Here is a 17,591-nt window from a genome sequence, read left to right as displayed (position 1 = left end):
AGTTAGGAAAATGACTGTCTGCAGGAAGACTAGTTCGCTATCGAAGAACCATCTAACTTTTGATAAAATATCATTTTTTCGAAAGATGAGACCTTAATCTTGAACTTCCATTAATCTCTTTAATACGTATTTTCTCTGAGCGCTAGCGGACCGATCCAAAGTTACCCCCCCCCCCTTCCAATTTCCATATGTTGTACACGTAGAGTTAGAAAATGACTGTCTGCAGGAAGACTAGTTCCGCTATCGAGAACCATCTAACTTTTGATAAATAGCATTTTTTCGAAAGATAGACCTTAATCTTGAACTTCCATTAATCTCTTTAATACGTATTTTCTCTGAGCGCTAGCGGACCGATCCAAAGTTACCCCCCCCCCCCCTTCCAATTTTCCATATGTTGTACACTTAGAGTTAGGAAAATGACTGTCTGCAGGAAGACTAGTCCGATCGAAGAGACCATCTAACTTTTGATAAAATATCATTTTTTCGAAAGATGAGACCTTAATTCTTGAACTTCCATTAATCTCTTTAATACGTTTTTCTCTGAGCGCTAGCGGACCGATCCAAAGTTACCCCCCCCCCCCCTTCCAATTTTCCATATGTTGTACACGTAGAGTTAGGAAAATGACTGTCTGCAGGAAGACTTTCCGCTATCGAAGAACCATCTAACTTTTGATAAAATAGCATTTTTTCGAAAGATGAGACCTTAATCTTGAACTTCCATTAATCTCTTTAATACGTATTTTCTCTGAGCGCTAGCGGACCGATCCAAAGTTACCCCCCCCCCCTTCCAATTTTCCATATGTTTGTACACTAGAGTTAGGAAAATGACTGTCTGCAGGAAGACTAGTCCGCTATCGAAGAACCATCTAACTTTTGATAAAATAGCATTTTTTCGAAAGATTAGACCTTGTCTTGAACTTCCATTAATCTCTTTAATACGTATTTTCTCTGAGCGCTAGCGGACCGATCCAAAGTTACCCCCCCCCCCCCCTTCCAATTTTCCATATGTTGTACACTATACTTAAGTTAGGAAATGACTGTCTGCAGGAAGACTAGTCCGCTATCGAAGAACCATCTAACTTTTGATAAAATATCATTTTTTCGAAAGATGAGACCTTAATCTTGAACTTCCATTAATCTCTTTAATACGTATTTTCTCTGAGCGCTAGCGGACCGATCCAAAGTTACCCCCCCCCCTTCCAATTTTCCATATGTTGTACACGTAGAGTTAGGAAAATGACTGTCTGCAGGAAGACTAGTTCGCTATCGAAGAACCATCTAACTTTTGATAAAATATCATTTTTTTCGAAAGATGAGACCTTAATCTTGAACTTCCATTAATCTCTTTAATACGTATTTTCTCTGAGCACTAGCGGACCGATCCAAAGTTCCCCCCCCCCCTTCCAATTTTCCATATGTTGTACACTAGAGTTAGGAAAAATGACTGTCTGCAGGAAGACTAGTCCGCTATCGAAGAACCATCTAACTTTTGATAAAATAGCATTTTTTTCGAAAGATGAGACCTTAAGTCTTGAACTTCCATTAATCTCTTTAATACGTATTTCTCTGAGCGCTAGCGGAACCGATCCAAGTTACCCCCCCCCCCCCTTCCAATTTTCCATATGTTGTACACGTAGAGTTAGGAAAATGACTGTCTGCAGGAAGACTAGTCCGCTATCGAAGAACCATCTAACTTTTGATAAAATAGTCATTTTTTCGAAAGATGAGACCTTAATCTTGAACTTCCATTAATCTCTTTAATACGTATTTTCTCTGAGCGCTAGCGGACCGATCCAAGTTACCCCCCCCCCCCTTCCAATTTTCCATATGTTGTACACTAATTCACTTAGAGTTAGGAATGACTGTCTGCAGGAAGACTAGTCCGCTATCGAAGAACCATCTAACTTTTGATAAAATATCATTTTTTCGAAAGATGAGACCTTAATCTTGAACTTCCATTAATCTCTTTAATACGTATTTTCTCTGAGCGCTAGCGGACCGATCCAAAGTTACCCCCCCCCCTCCAATTTTCCATATGTTGTACACGTAGAGTTAGGAAAATGACTGTCTGCAGGAAGACTATTCCGCTATCGAAGAACCATCTAACTTTTGATAAAATAGCATTTTTTCGAAAGATGAGACCTTAATCTTGAACTTCCATTAATCTCTTTAATACGTATTTTCTCTGAGCGCTAGCGGACCGATCCAAAGTTACCCCCCCCTTCCAGTTTCCATATGTTGTACACTATTTCACTAGAGTTAGGAAAATGACTGTCTGCAGGAAGACTAGTTCGCTATCGAAGAACCATCTAACTTTTGATAAAAATCATTTTTTCGAAAGATGAGACCTTAATCTTGAACTTCCATTAATCTCTTTAATACTATTTTCTCTGAGCGCTAGCGGACCGATCCAAAGTTACCCCCCCCCCCTTCCAATTTTCCATATGTTGTACACGTAGAGTTAGGAAAATGACTGTCTGCAGGAAGACTAGTCCGCTATCGAAGAACCATCTAACTTTTGATAAAATATCATTTTTTCGAAAGATTAGACCTTGTTCTTGAACTTCCATTAATCTCTTTAATACGTATTTTCTCTCTGAGCGCTAGCGGACCGATCCAAAGTTACTCCCCCCCCCCCCTTCCAATTTTCCATATGTTGTACACTTAGAGTTAGAAAATGACTGTCTGCAGGAAGACTAGTCCGCTATCGAAGAACCATCTAACTTTTGATAAAATACATTTTTTTCGAAAGATGAGACCTTAATCTTGAACTTCCATTAATCTCTTTAATACGTATTTTCTCTGAGCGCTAGCGGACCGATCCAAAGTTAACCCCCCCCTTCCAGTTTTCCATATGTTGTACACTAATTTCACTTAGAGTTAGGAAAATGACTGTCTGCAGGAAGACTAGTTCGCTATCGAAGAACCATCTAACTTTTGATAAATATCATTTTTTCGAAAGATGAGACCTTAATCTTGAACTTCCATTAATCTCTTTAATACGTATTTTCTCTGAGCGCTAGCGGACCGATCCAAAGTTACCCCCCCCCCTTCCAATTTTCCATATGTTTGTACACGTAGAGTTAGGAAAATGACTGTCTGCAGGAAGACTAGTCCGCTATCGAAGAACCATCTAACTTTTGATAAAATAGCATTTTTTCGAAAGATGAGACCTTAATCTTGAACTTCCATTAATCTCTTTAATACGTATTTTCTCTGAGCGCTAGCGGACCGATCCAAAGTTACCCCCCCCCCCTTCCAATTTTCCATATGTTGTACACTAATAGAGTTAGGAAAATGACTGTCTGCAGGAAGACTAGTCCGCTATCGAAGAACCATCTAACTTTTGATAAAATATCATTTTTTCGAAAGATGAGACCTTAATCTTGAACTTCCATTAATCTCTTTAATACGTATTTTCTCTGAGCGCTAGCGGACCGATCCAAAGTTACCCCCCCCCCCCTTCCAATTTTCCATATGTTGTACACGTAAGTTAGGAAAATGACTGTCTGCAGGAAGACTAGTCCGCTATCGAAGAACCATCTAACTTTTGATAAAATAGCATTTTTTCGAAAGATTAGACCTTGTTCTTGAACTTCCATTAATCTCTTTAATACGTATTTTCTCTGAGCACTAGCGGACCGATCCAAAGTTACCCCCCCCCCCCCCTTCCAATTTTCCATATGTTGTACACGTAGAGTTAGGAAATGACTGTCTGCAGGAAGACTAGTCGCTATCGAAGAACCATCTAACTTTTGATAAAATATCATTTTTTCGAAAGATGAGACCTTAATCTTGAACTTCCATTAATCTCTTTAATACGTATTTTCTCTGAGCGCTAGCGGACCGATCCAAAGTTACCCCCCCCCCCCCCCCCCTTCCAATTTTCCATATGTTGTACACTATCATTAGAGTTAGGAAATGACTGTCTGCAGGAAGACTAGTCCGCTATCGAAGAACCATCTAACTTTTGATAAAATATCATTTTTTCGAAAGATGAGACCTTAATCTTGAACTTCCATTAATCTCTTTAATACGTATTTTCTCTGAGCGCTAGCGGACCGATCCAAAGTTACCCCCCTCCCCTTCCAATTTTCCATATGTTGTACACGTAGAGTTAGGAAAATGACTGTCTGCAGGAAGACTAGTCCGCTATCGAAGAACCATCTAACTTTTGATAAAATATCATTTTTTCGAAAGATTAGACCTTGTTCTTGAACTTCCATTAATCTCTTTAATACGTATTTTCTCTGAGCGCTAGCGGACCGATCCAAAGTTACCCCCCCCCCCTTCCAATTTTCCATATGTTGTACACTAATTTCACTTAGAGTTAGGAAAATGACTGTCTGCAGGAAGACTATTCCGCTATCGAAGAACCATCTAACTTTTGATAAAATAGCATTTTTTCGAAATTAGACCTTGTTCTTGAACTTCCATTAATCTCTTTAATACGTATTTTCTCTGAGCGCTAGCGGACCGATCCAAAGTTACCCCCCCCCCTTCCAATTTTCCATATGTTGTACACTTAGAGTTAGAAAATGACTGTCTGCAGGAAGACTAGTCGCTATCGAAGAACCATCTAACTTTTGATAAAATAGCATTTTTTTCGAAAGATGAGACCTTAATCTTGAACTTCCATTAATCTCTTTAATACGTATTTTCTCTGAGCGCTAGCGGACCGATCCAAAGTTACCCCCCCCCCCCTTCCAGTTTTCCATATGTTGTACACTAGATTAGAGAAAATGACTGTCTGCAGGAAGACTAGTTCGCTATCGAAGAACCATCTAACTTTTGATAAAATATCATTTTTTCGAAAGATGAGACCTTAATCTTGAACTTCCATTAATCTCTTTAATACGTATTTTCTCTGAGCGCTAGCGGACCGATCCAAAGTTACCCCCCCCCCCCCCCTTCCAATTTTCCATATGTTGTACACGTAGAGTTAGGAAAATGACTGTCTGCAGGAAGACTAGTCCGCTATCGAAGAACCATCTAACTTTTGATAAAATAGCATTTTTTCGAAAGATTAGACCTTGTTCTTGAACTTCCATTAATCTCTTTAATACGTATTTTCTCTGAGCGCTAGCGGACCGATCCAAAGTTACCCCCCCCCCCCCCCTCCAATTTTCCATATGTTGTACACTTAGAGTTAGGAAAATGACTGTCTGCAGGAAGACTAGTTCGCTATCGAAGAACCATCTAACTTTTGATAAAATAGCATTTTTTCGAAAGATTGGACCTTGTTCTTGAACTTCCATTAATCTCTTTAATATGTATTTTCTCTGAGCGCTAGCGGACCGATCCAAAGTTACCCCCCCCCCCCTCCTTCCATTTTCCATATGTTGTACACTAATTTCACTTAGAGTTAGGAAATGACTGTCTGCAGGAAGACTATTCCGCTATCGAAGAACCATCTAACTTTTGATAAAATAGCATTTTTTCGAAAGATTAGACCTTGTTCTTGAACTTCCATTAATCTCTTTAATACGTATTTTCTCTGAGCACTAGCGGACCGATCCAAAGTTACCCCCCCCCCCCCCCTTCCAATTTTCCATATGTTGTACACTTAGAGTTAGGAAAATGACTGTCTGCAGGAAGACTAGTCCGCTATCGAAGAACCATCTAACTTTTGATAAAATATCATTTTTTCGAAAGATAGACCTTAATCTTGAACTTCCATTAATCTCTTTATACGTATTTTCTCTGAGCACTAGCGGACCGATCCAAATTTACCCCCCCCCCCCTTCCAATTTTCCATATGTTGTACACTAATTTCACTTAAGTTAGGAAATGACTGTCTGCAGGAAGACTAGTCTGCTATCGAAGAACCATCTAACTTTTGATAAAATATCATTTTTTCGAAAGATGAGACCTTAATCTTGAACTTCCATTAATCTCTTTAATACGTATTTTCTCTGAGCGCTAGCGGACCGATCCAAAGTTACCCCCCCCCCTTCCAATTTTCCATATGTTGTACACGTAGAGTTAGGAAAATGACTGTCTGCAGGAAGACTAGTCCGCTATCGAAGAACCATCTAACTTTTGATAAAATAGCATTTTTTCGAAAGATTGACCTTGTTCTTGAACTTCCATTAATCTCTTTAATACGTATTTTCTCTGAGCGCTAGTGGACCGATCCAAAGTTACCCCCCCCTTCCAGTTTTCCATATGTTGTACACTATTTCACTTAGAGTTAGGAAAATGACTGTCTGCAGGAAGACTAGTCCGCTATCGAAGAACCATCTAACTTTTGATAAATGGCATTTTTTCGAAAGATTAGACCTTGTTCTTGAACTTCCATTAATCTCTTTAATACGTATTTTCTCTGAGCACTAGCGGACCGATCCAAAGTTACCCCCCCCCCCCCCTTCCAATTTTCCATATGTTGTACACTTAGAGTTAGGAAAATGATTGTCTGCAGGAAGACTAGTCCGCTATCGAAGAACCATCTAACTTTTGATAAAATATCATTTTTTCGAAAGATGAGACCTTGTTCTTGAACTTCCATTAATCTCTTTAATACGTATTTTCTCTGAGCGCTAGCGGACCGATCCAAAGTTACCCCCCCCCCCTTCCAGTTTTCCATATGTTGTACACTAATTTCACTTAGAGTTAAAATGACTGTCTGCAGGAAGACTAGTCCGCTATCGAAGAACCATCTAACTTTTGATAAAATGGCATTTTTTCGAAAGATGAGACCTTAATCTTGAACTTCCATTAATCTCTTTAATACGTATTTTCTCTGAGCACTAGCGGACCGATCCAAAGTTACCCCCCCCCCCTTCCAATTTTCCATATGTTGTACAATTAGAGTTAGGAAAATGACTGTCTGCAGGAAGACTAGTCCGCTATCGAAGAACCATCTACTTTTGATAAAATAGCATTTTTTCGAAAGATGAGACCTTAATCTTGAACTTCCATTAATCTCTTTAATACGTATTTTCTCTGAGCACTAGCGGACCGATCCAAAGTTACTCCCCCCCCCCCCCCTTCCAGTTTTCCATATGTTGTACACTAATTTCACTTAGAGTTAGGAAATGACTGTCTGCAGGAAGACTAGTCTGCTATCGAAGAACCATCTAACTTTTGATAAAATATCATTTTTTCGAAAGATGAGACCTTAATCTTGAACTTCCATTAATCTCTTTAATACGTATTTTCTCTGAGCGCTAGCGGACCGATCCAAAGTTACCCCCCCCCCTTCCAATTTTCCATATGTTGTACACGTAGAGTTAGGAAATGACTGTCTGCAGGAAGACTAGTCCGCTATCGAAGAACCATCTAACTTTTGATAAAATAGCATTTTTTCGAAAGATTAGACCTTGTTCTTGAACTTCCATTAATCTCTTTAATACGTATTTTCTCTGAGCGCTAGCGGACCGATCCAAAGTTACCCCCCCCCCTCCAATTTTCCATATGTTGTACACTTAGAGTTAGGAAAATGACTGTCTGCAGGAAGACTAGTCCGCTATCGAAGAACCATCTAACTTTTGATAAATATCATTTTTTCGAAAGATGAGACCTTAATCTTGAACTTCCATTAATCTCTTTAATACGTATTTTCTCTGAGCACTAGCGGACCGATCCAAAGTTACCCCCCCCCCCTTCCATTTTCCATATGTTGTACACTAATTTCACTTAGAGTTAGGAAAATGACTGTCTGCAGAAGACTAGTCCGCTATCGAAGAACCATCTAACTTTTGATAAAATATCATTTTTTCGAAAGATGAGACCTTAATCTTGAACTTCCATTAATCTCTTTAATACGTATTTTCTCTGAGCGCTAGCGGACCGATCCAAAGTTACCCCCCCCCCTTCCAATTTTCCATATGTTGTACACGTAGAGTTAGGAAAATGACTGTCTGCAGGAAGACTAGTCCGCTATCGAAGAACCATCTAACTTTTGATAAAATATCATTTTTTCGAAAGATTAGACCTTGTTCTTGAACTTCCATTAATCTCTTTAATACGTATTTTCTCTGAGCGCTAGCGGACCGATCCAAAGTTACCCCCCCCCTTCCAGTTTTCCATATGTTGTACACTAATTTCACTTAGAGTTAGGAAAATGACTGTCTGCAGGAAGACTAGTCCGCTATCGAAGAACCATCTAACTTTTGATAAAATGGCATTTTTTCGAAAGATTAGACCTTGTTCTTGAACTTCCATTAATCTCTTTAATACGTATTTTCTCTGAGCACTAGCGGACCGATCCAAAGTTACTCCCCCCCCCCCCCCCTTCCAATTTTCCATATGTTGTACACTTAGAGTTAGGAAAATGACTGTCTGCAGGAAGACTAGTCCGCTATCGAAGAACCATCTAACTTTTGATAAAATATCATTTTTTCGAAAGATGAGACCTTAATCTTGAACTTCCATTAATCTCTTTAATACGTATTTTCTCTGAGCGCTAGCGGACCGATCCAAAGTTACCCCCCCCCCAGTTTTCCATATGTTGTACACTAATTTCACTTAGAGTTAGGAAAATGACTGTCTGCAGGAAGACTAGTCTGCTATCGAAGAACCATCTAACTTTTGATAAAATATCATTTTTTCGAAAGATGAGACCTTAATCTTGAACTTCCATTAATCTCTTTAATACGTATTTTCTCTGAGCGCTAGCGGACCGATCCAAAGTTACCCCCTCCCCTTCCAATTTTCCATATGTTGTACACGTAGAGTTAGGAAAATGACTGTCTGCAGAAGACTAGTCCGCTATCGAAGAACCATCTAACTTTTGATAAAATAGCATTTTTTCGAAAGATGAGACCTTAATCTTGAACTTCCATTAATCTCTTTAATACGTATTTTCTCTGAGCACTAGCGGACCGATCCAAAGTTACCCCCCCCCCTTCCAATTTTCCATATTTGTACACTAATTTCACTTAGAGTTAGGAAAATGACTGTCTGCAGGAAGACTAGTCCGCTATCGAAGAACCATCTAACTTTTGATAAAATAGCATTTTTTCGAAAGATTAGACCTTGTTCTTGAACTTCCATTAATCTCTTTAATACGTATTTTCTCTGAGCGCTAGCGGACCGATCCAAAGTTACCCCCCCCCCCTCCAATTTTCCATATGTTGTACACTTAGAGTTAGGAAAATGACTGTCTGCAGGAAGACTAGTCCGCTATCGAAGAACCATCTAACTTTTGATAAAATATCATTTTTTCGAAAGATGAGACCTTAATCTTGAACTTCCATTAATCTCTTTAATACGTATTTTCTCTGAGCGCTAGCGGACCGATCCAAAGTTACCCCCCTCCCCTTCCAATTTTCCATATGTTGTACACGTAGAGTTAGGAAAATGACTGTCTGCAGGAAGACTAGTCCGCTATCGAAGAACCATCTAACTTTTGATAAAATATCATTTTTTCGAAAGATTAGACCTTGTTCTTGAACTTCCATTAATCTCTTTAATACGTATTTTCTCTGAGCGCTAGCGGACCGATCCAAAGTTACCCCCCCCCCCTTCCAATTTTCCATATGTTGTACACTAATTTCACTTAGAGTTAGGAAAATGACTGTCTGCAGGAAGACTAGTCCGCTATCGAAGAACCATCTAACTTTTGATAAAATGCATTTTTTCGAAAGATTAGACCTTGTTCTTGAACTTCCATTAATCTCTTTAATACGTATTTTCTCTGAGCACTAGCGGACCGATCCAAAGTTACCCCCCCCCCCTTCCAATTTTCCATATGTTGTACACTTAGAGTTAGGAAAATGACTGTCTGCAGGAAGACTAGTCCGCTATCGAAGAACCATCTAACTTTTGATAAAATATCATTTTTTCGAAAGATGAGACCTTAATCTTGAACTTCCATTAATCTCTTTAATACGTATTTTCTCTGAGCGCTAGCGGACCGATCCAAAGTTACCCCCCCTTCCAGTTTTCCATATGTTGTACACTAATTTCACTTAGAGTTAGGAAAATGACTGTCTGCAGGAAGACTAGTCTGCTATCGAAGAACCATCTAACTTTTGATAAAATATCATTTTTTCGAAAGATGAGACCTTAATCTTGAACTTCCATTAATCTCTTTAATACGTATTTTCTCTGAGCGCTAGCGGACCGATCCAAAGTTACCCCCCCCCTTCCAATTTTCCATATGTTGTACACGTAGAGTTAGGAAAATGACTGTCTGCAGGAAGACTAGTCCGCTATCGAAGAACCATCTAACTTTTGATAAAATAGCATTTTTTCGAAAGATGAGACCTTAATCTTGAACTTCCATTAATCTCTTTAATACGTATTTTCTCTGAGCACTAGCGGACCGATCCAAAGTTACCCCCCCCCCCCCCTTCCAATTTTCCATATGTTGTACACTATTTCACTTAGTTAGGAAAATGACTGTCTGCAGGAAGACTAGTCCGCTATCGAAGAACCATCTAACTTTTGATAAAATAGCATTTTTTCGAAAGATGAGACCTTAATCTTGAACTTCCATTAATCTCTTTAATACGTATTTTCTCTGAGCACTAGCGGACCGATCCAAAGTTACCCCCCCCCCCTTCCAGTTTTCCATATGTTGTACACTAATTTCACTTAGAGTTAGGAAATGACTGTCTGCAGGAAGACTAGTCCGCTATCGAAGAACCATCTAACTTTTGATAAAATAGCATTTTTTCGAAAGATTAGACCTTGTTCTTGAACTTCCATTAATCTCTTTAATACGTATTTTCTCTGAGCGCTAGCGGACCGATCCAAAGTTACCCCCCCCCCCTCCAATTTTCCATAATGTTGTACACTTAGAGTTAGGAAAATGACTGTCTGCAGGAAGACTAGTTCGCTATCGAAGAACCATCTAACTTTTGATAAAATAGCATTTTTTTGAAAGATTGGACCTTGTTCTTGAATTTCCATTAATCTCTTTAATACGTATTTTCTCTGAGCGCTAGCGGACCGATCCAAAGTTACCCCCCCCCTTCCAATTTTCCATATGTTGTACACTAATTTCACTTAGAGTTAGGAAAATGACTGTCTGCAGGAAGACTAGTCCGCTATCGAAGAACCATCTAACTTTTGATAAAATAGCATTTTTTCGAAAGATTAGACCTTGTTCTTGAACTTCCATTAATCTCTTTAATACGTATTTTCTCTGAGCACTAGCGGACCGATCCAAAGTTACCCCCCCCCCCCCCCCCTTCCAATTTTCCATATGTTGTACACTTAGAGTTAGGAAAATGACTGTCTGCAGGAAGACTAGTCCGCTATCGAAGAACCATCTAACTTTTGATAAAATATCATTTTTTCGAAAGATGAGACCTTAATCTTGAACTTCCATTAATCTCTTTAATACGTATTTTCTCTGAGCGCTAGCGGACCGATCCAAAGTTACCCCCCCCCCCTTCCAATTTTCCATATGTTGTACACTAATTTCACTTAGAGTTAGGAAAATGACTGTCTGCAGGAAGACTAGTCTGCTATCGAAGAACCATCTAACTTTTGATAAAATATCATTTTTTCGAAAGATGAGACCTTAATCTTGAACTTCCATTAATCTCTTTAATACGTATTTTCTCTGAGCGCTAGCGGACCGATCCAAAGTTACCCCCCCCCCCTTCCAATTTTCCATATGTTGTACACGTAGAGTTAGGAAAATGACTGTCTGCAGGAAGACTAGTCCGCTATCGAAGAACCATCTAACTTTTGATAAAATATCATTTTTTCGAAAGATGAGACCTTAATCTTGAACTTCCATTAATCTCTTTAATACGTATTTTCTCTGAGCGCTAGCGGACCGATCCAAAGTTACCCCCCCCCCCCCCTTCCAATTTTCCATATGTTGTACACTAATTTCACTTAGAGTTAGGAAAATGACTGTCTGCAGGAAGACTAGTCCGCTATCGAAGAACCATCTAACTTTTGATAAAATATCATTTTTTCGAAAGATGAGACCTTAATCTTGAACTTCCATTAATCTCTTTAATACGTATTTTCTCTGAGCGCTAGCGGACCGATCCAAAGTTACCCCCCCCTCCAATTTTCCATATGTTGTACACTTAGAGTTAGGAAAATGACTGTCTGCAGGAAGACTAGTTCGCTATCGAAGAACCATCTAACTTTTGATAAAATAGCATTTTTTCGAAAGATTGGACCTTGTCTTGAACTTCCATTAATCTCTTTAATACGTATTTTCTCTGAGCGCTAGCGGACCGATCCAAAGTTACCCCCCCCCCCTTCCAGTTTTCCATATGTTGTACACTAATTTCACTTAGAGTTAGGAAAATGACTGTCTGCAGGAAGACTAGTCGCTATCGAAGAACCATCTAACTTTTGATAAAATGGCATTTTTTCGAAAGATTAGACCTTGTTCTTGAACTTCCATTAATCTCTTTAATACGTATTTTCTCTGAGCACTAGCGGACCGATCCAAAGTTACTCCCCCCCCCCCTTCCAATTTTCCATATGTTGTACACTTAGAGTTAGGAAAATGACTGTCTGCAGGAAGACTAGTCCGCTATCGAAGAACCATCTAACTTTTGATAAAATATCATTTTTTCGAAAGATGAGACCTTAATCTTGAACTTCCATTAATCTCTTTAATACGTATTTTCTCTGAGCGCTAGCGGACCGATCCAAAGTTACCCCCCTCCCCTTCCAATTTTCCATATGTTGTACACGTAGAGTTAGGAAAATGACTGTCTGCAGGAAGACTAGTCCGCTATCGAAGAACCATCTAACTTTTGATAAAATATCATTTTTTCGAAAGATGAGACCTTAATCTTGAACTTCCATTAATCTCTTTAATACGTATTTTCTCTGAGCGCTAGCGGACCGATCCAAAGTTACCCCCCCCCCTTCCAGTTTTCCATATGTTGTACACTATTTCACTTAGAGTTAGGAAAATGACTGTCTGCAGGAAGACTAGTCTGCTATCGAAGAACCATCTAACTTTTGATAAAATATCATTTTTTCGAAAGATGAGACCTTAATCTTGAACTTCCATTAATCTCTTTAATACGTATTTTCTCTGAGCGCTAGCGGACCGATCCAAAGTTACCCCCCCCCCCCTCCAATTTTCCACAATGTTGTACACTTAGAGTTAGGAAAATGACTGTCTGCAGGAAGACTAGTTCGCTATCGAAGAACCATCTAACTTTTGATAAAATAGCATTTTTTCGAAGGATTGGACCTTGTTCTTGAACTTCCATTAATCTCTTTAATACGTATTTTCTCTGAGCGCTAGCGGACCGATCCAAAGTTACCCCCCCCCCCCCTTCCAGTTTTCCATATGTTGTACACTAATTTCACTTAGAGTTAGGAAAATGACTGTCTGCAGGAAGACTAGTCCGCTATCGAAGAACCATCTAACTTTTGATAAAATGGCATTTTTTCGAAAGATTAGACCTTGTTCTTGAACTTCCATTAATCTCTTTAATACGTATTTTCTCTGAGCACTAGCGGACCGATCCAAAGTTACTCCCCCCCCCCCCCTTCCAATTTTCCATATGTTGTACACTTAGAGTTAGGAAAATGACTGTCTGCAGGAAGACTAGTCCGCTATCGAAGAACCATCTAACTTTTGATAAAATATCATTTTTTCGAAAGATGAGACCTTAATCTTGAACTTCCATTAATCTCTTTAATACGTATTTTCTCTGAGCGCTAGCGGACCGATCCAAAGTTACCCCCCCCCCTTCCAGTTTTCCATATGTTGTACACTAATTTCACTTAGAGTTAGGAAAATGACTGTCTGCAGGAAGACTAGTCTGCTATCGAAGAACCATCTAACTTTTGATAAAATATCATTTTTTCGAAAGATGAGACCTTAATCTTGAACTTCCATTAATCTCTTTAATACGTATTTTCTCTGAGCGCTAGCGGACCGATCCAAAGTTACCCCCCCCCCCCTCCAATTTTCCATATGTTGTACACTTAGAGTTAGGAAAATGACTGTCTGCAGGAAGACTAGTCCGCTATCGAAGAACCATCTAACTTTTGATAAAATATCATTTTTTCGAAAGATGAGACCTTAATCTTGAACTTCCATTAATCTCTTTAATACGTATTTTCTCTGAGCACTAGCGGACCGATCCAAAGTTACCCCCCCCCCCCCTTCCAGTTTTCCATATGTTGTACACTAATTTCACTTAGAGTTAGGAAAATGACTGTCTGCAGGAAGACTAGTCTGCTATCGAAGAACCATCTAACTTTTGATAAAATATCATTTTTTCGAAAGATGAGACCTTAATCTTGAACTTCCATTAATCTCTTTAATACGTATTTTCTCTGAGCGCTAGCGGACCGATCCAAAGTTACCCCCCCCCCTTCCAATTTTCCATATGTTGTACACGTAGAGTTAGGAAAATGACTGTCTGCAGGAAGACTAGTCCGCTATCGAAGAACCATCTAACTTTTGATAAAATATCATTTTTTCGAAAGATGAGACCTTAATCTTGAACTTCCATTAATCTCTTTAATACGTATTTTCTCTGAGCACTAGCGGACCGATCCAAAGTTACCCCCCCCTTCCAGTTTTCCATATGTTGTACACTAATTTCACTTAGAGTTAGGAAAATGACTGTCTGCAGGAAGACTAGTCCGCTATCGAAGAACCATCTAACTTTTGATAAAATGGCATTTTTTCGAAAGATTAGACCTTAATCTTGAACTTCCATTAATCTCTTTAATACGTATTTTCTCTGAGCGCTAGCGGACCGATCCAAAGTTACCCCCCCCCCTTCCAATTTTCCATATGTTGTACACGTAGAGTTAGGAAAATGACTGTCTGCAGGAAGACTAGTCCGCTATCGAAGAACCATCTAACTTTTGATAAAATATCATTTTTTCGAAAGATGAGACCTTAATCTTGAACTTCCATTAATCTCTTTAATACGTATTTTCTCTGAGCGCTAGCGGACCGATCCAAACTTACCCCCCTCCCCTTCCAATTTTCCATATGTTGTACACGTAGAGTTAGGAAAATGACTGTCTGCAGGAAGACTAGTCCGCTATCGAAGAACCATCTAACTTTTGATAAAATAGCATTTTTTCGAAAGATTAGACCTTGTTCTTGAACTTCCACTAATCTCTTTAATACGTATTTTCTCTGAGCGCTAGCGGACCGATCCAAAGTTACCCCCCCCCCCTCCAATTTTCCACAATGTTGTACACTTAGAGTTAGGAAAATGACTGTCTGCAGGAAGACTAGTTCGCTATCGAAGAACCATCTAACTTTTGATAAAATAGCATTTTTTCGAAGGATTGGACCTTGTTCTTGAATTTGCATTAATCTCTTTAATACGTATTTTCTCTGAGCGCTAGTGGACCGATCCAAAGTTACCCCCCCCCCCTTCCAGTTTTCCATATGTTGTACACTAATTTCACTTAGAGTTAGGAAAATGACTGTCTGCAGGAAGACTAGTCCGCTATCGAAGAACCATCTAACTTTTGATAAAATGGCATTTTGTCGAAAGATTAGACCTTGTTCTTGAACTTCCATTAATCTCTTTAATACGTATTTTCTCTGAGCACTAGCGGACCGATCTAAAGTTACTCCCCCCCCCCCTTCCAATTTTCCATATGTTGTACACTTAGAGTTAGGAAAATGATTGTCTGCAGGAAGACTAGTCCGCTATCGAAGAACCATCTAACTTTTGATAAAATATCATTTTTTCGACAGATGAGACCTTAATCTTGAACTTCCATTAATCTCTTTAATACGTATTTTCTCTGAGCGCTAGCGGACCGATCCAAAGTTACCCCCCCCCCTTCCAGTTTTCCATATGTTGTACACTAATTTCACTTAGAGTTAGGAAAATGACTGTCTGCAGGAAGACTAGTCTGCTATCGAAGAACCATCTAACTTTTGATAAAATATCATTTTTTCGAAAGATGAGACCTTAATCTTGAACTTCCATTAATCTCTTTAATACGTATTTTCTCTGAGCGCTAGCGGACCGATCCAAAGTTACCCCCTCCCCTTCCAATTTTCCATATGTTGTACACGTAGAGTTAGGAAAATAACTGTCTGCAGGAAGACTAGTCCGCTATCGAAGAACCATCTAACTTTTGATAAAATATCATTTTTTCGAAAGATGAGACCTTAATCTTGAACTTCCATTAATCTCTTTAATACGTATTTTCTCTGAGCACTAGCGGACCGATCCAAATTTACCCCCCCTTCCAGTTTTCCATATGTTGTACACTAATTTCACTTAGAGTTAGGAAAATGACTGTCTGCAGGAAGACTAGTCTGCTATCGAAGAACCATCTAACTTTTGATAAAATATCATTTTTTCGAAAGATGAGACCTTAATCTTGAACTTCCATTAATCTCTTTAATACGTATTTTCTCTGAGCGCTAGCGGACCGATCCAAAGTTACCCCCTCCCCTTCCAATTTTCCATATGTTGTACACGTAGAGTTAGGAAAATGACTGTCTGCAGGAAGACTAGTCCGCTATCGAAGAACCATCTAACTTTTGATAAAATATCATTTTTTCGAAAGATGAGACCTTAATCTTGAACTTCCATTAATCTCTTTAATACGTATTTTCTCTGAGCGCTAGCGGACCGATCCAAAGTTACCCCCCTCCCCTTCCAATTTTCCATATGTTGTACACGTAGAGTTAGGAAAATGACTGTCTGCAGGAAGACTAGTCCGCTATCGAAGAACCATCTAACTTTTGATAAAATAGCATTTTTTCGAAAGATTAGACCTTGTTCTTGAACTTCCACTAATCTCTTTAATACGTATTTTCTCTTAGCGCTAGCGGACCGATCCAAAGTTACCCCCCCCCCTCCAATTTTCCACAATGTTGTACACTTAGAGTTAGGAAAATGACTGTCTGCAGGAAGACTAGTTCGCTATCGAAGAACCATCTAACTTTTGATAAAATAGCATTTTTTCGAAGGATTGGACCTTGTTCTTGAATTTGCATTAATCTCTTTAATACGTATTTTCTCTGAGCGCTAGTGGTCCGATCCAAAGTTACCCCCCCCCCCTTCCAGTTTTCCATATGTTGTACACTAATTTCACTTAGAGTTAGGAAAATGACTGTCTGCAGGAAGACTAGTCCGCTATCGAAGAACCATCTAACTTTTGATAAAATGGCATTTTGTCGAAAGATTAGACCTTGTTCTTGAACTTCCATTAATCTCTTTAATACGTATTTTCTCTGAGCACTAGCGGACCGATCTAAAGTTACTCCCCCCCCCCCCCCTTCCAATTTTCCATATGTTGTACACTTAGAGTTAGGAAAATGATTGTCTGCAGGAAGACTAGTCCGCTATCGAAGAACCATCTAACTTTTGATAAAATATCATTTTTTCGACAGATGAGACCTTAATCTTGAACTTCCATTAATCTCTTTAATACGTATTTTCTCTGAGCGCTAGCGGACCGATCCAAAGTTACCCCCCCCCCCCCCCTTCCAGTTTTCCATATGTTGTACACTAATTTCACTTAGAGTTAGGAAAATGACTGTCTGCAGGAAGACTAGTCTGCTATCGAAGAACCATCTAACTTTTGATAAAATATCATTTTTTCGAAAGATGAGACCTTAATCTTGAACTTCCATTAATCTCTTTAATACGTATTTTCTCTGAGCGCTAGCGGACCGATCCAAAGTTACCCCCTCCCCTTCCAAT

This window comes from Strongylocentrotus purpuratus, unplaced genomic scaffold, assembly GCF_000002235.5.
Source record: "Strongylocentrotus purpuratus isolate Spur 01 unplaced genomic scaffold, Spur_5.0 spur5_scaffold_15, whole genome shotgun sequence".
In the NCBI taxonomy this organism is placed as follows: domain Eukaryota; kingdom Metazoa; phylum Echinodermata; class Echinoidea; order Camarodonta; family Strongylocentrotidae; genus Strongylocentrotus; species Strongylocentrotus purpuratus.
Note: the sequence above shows the minus strand (reverse complement) of the source record.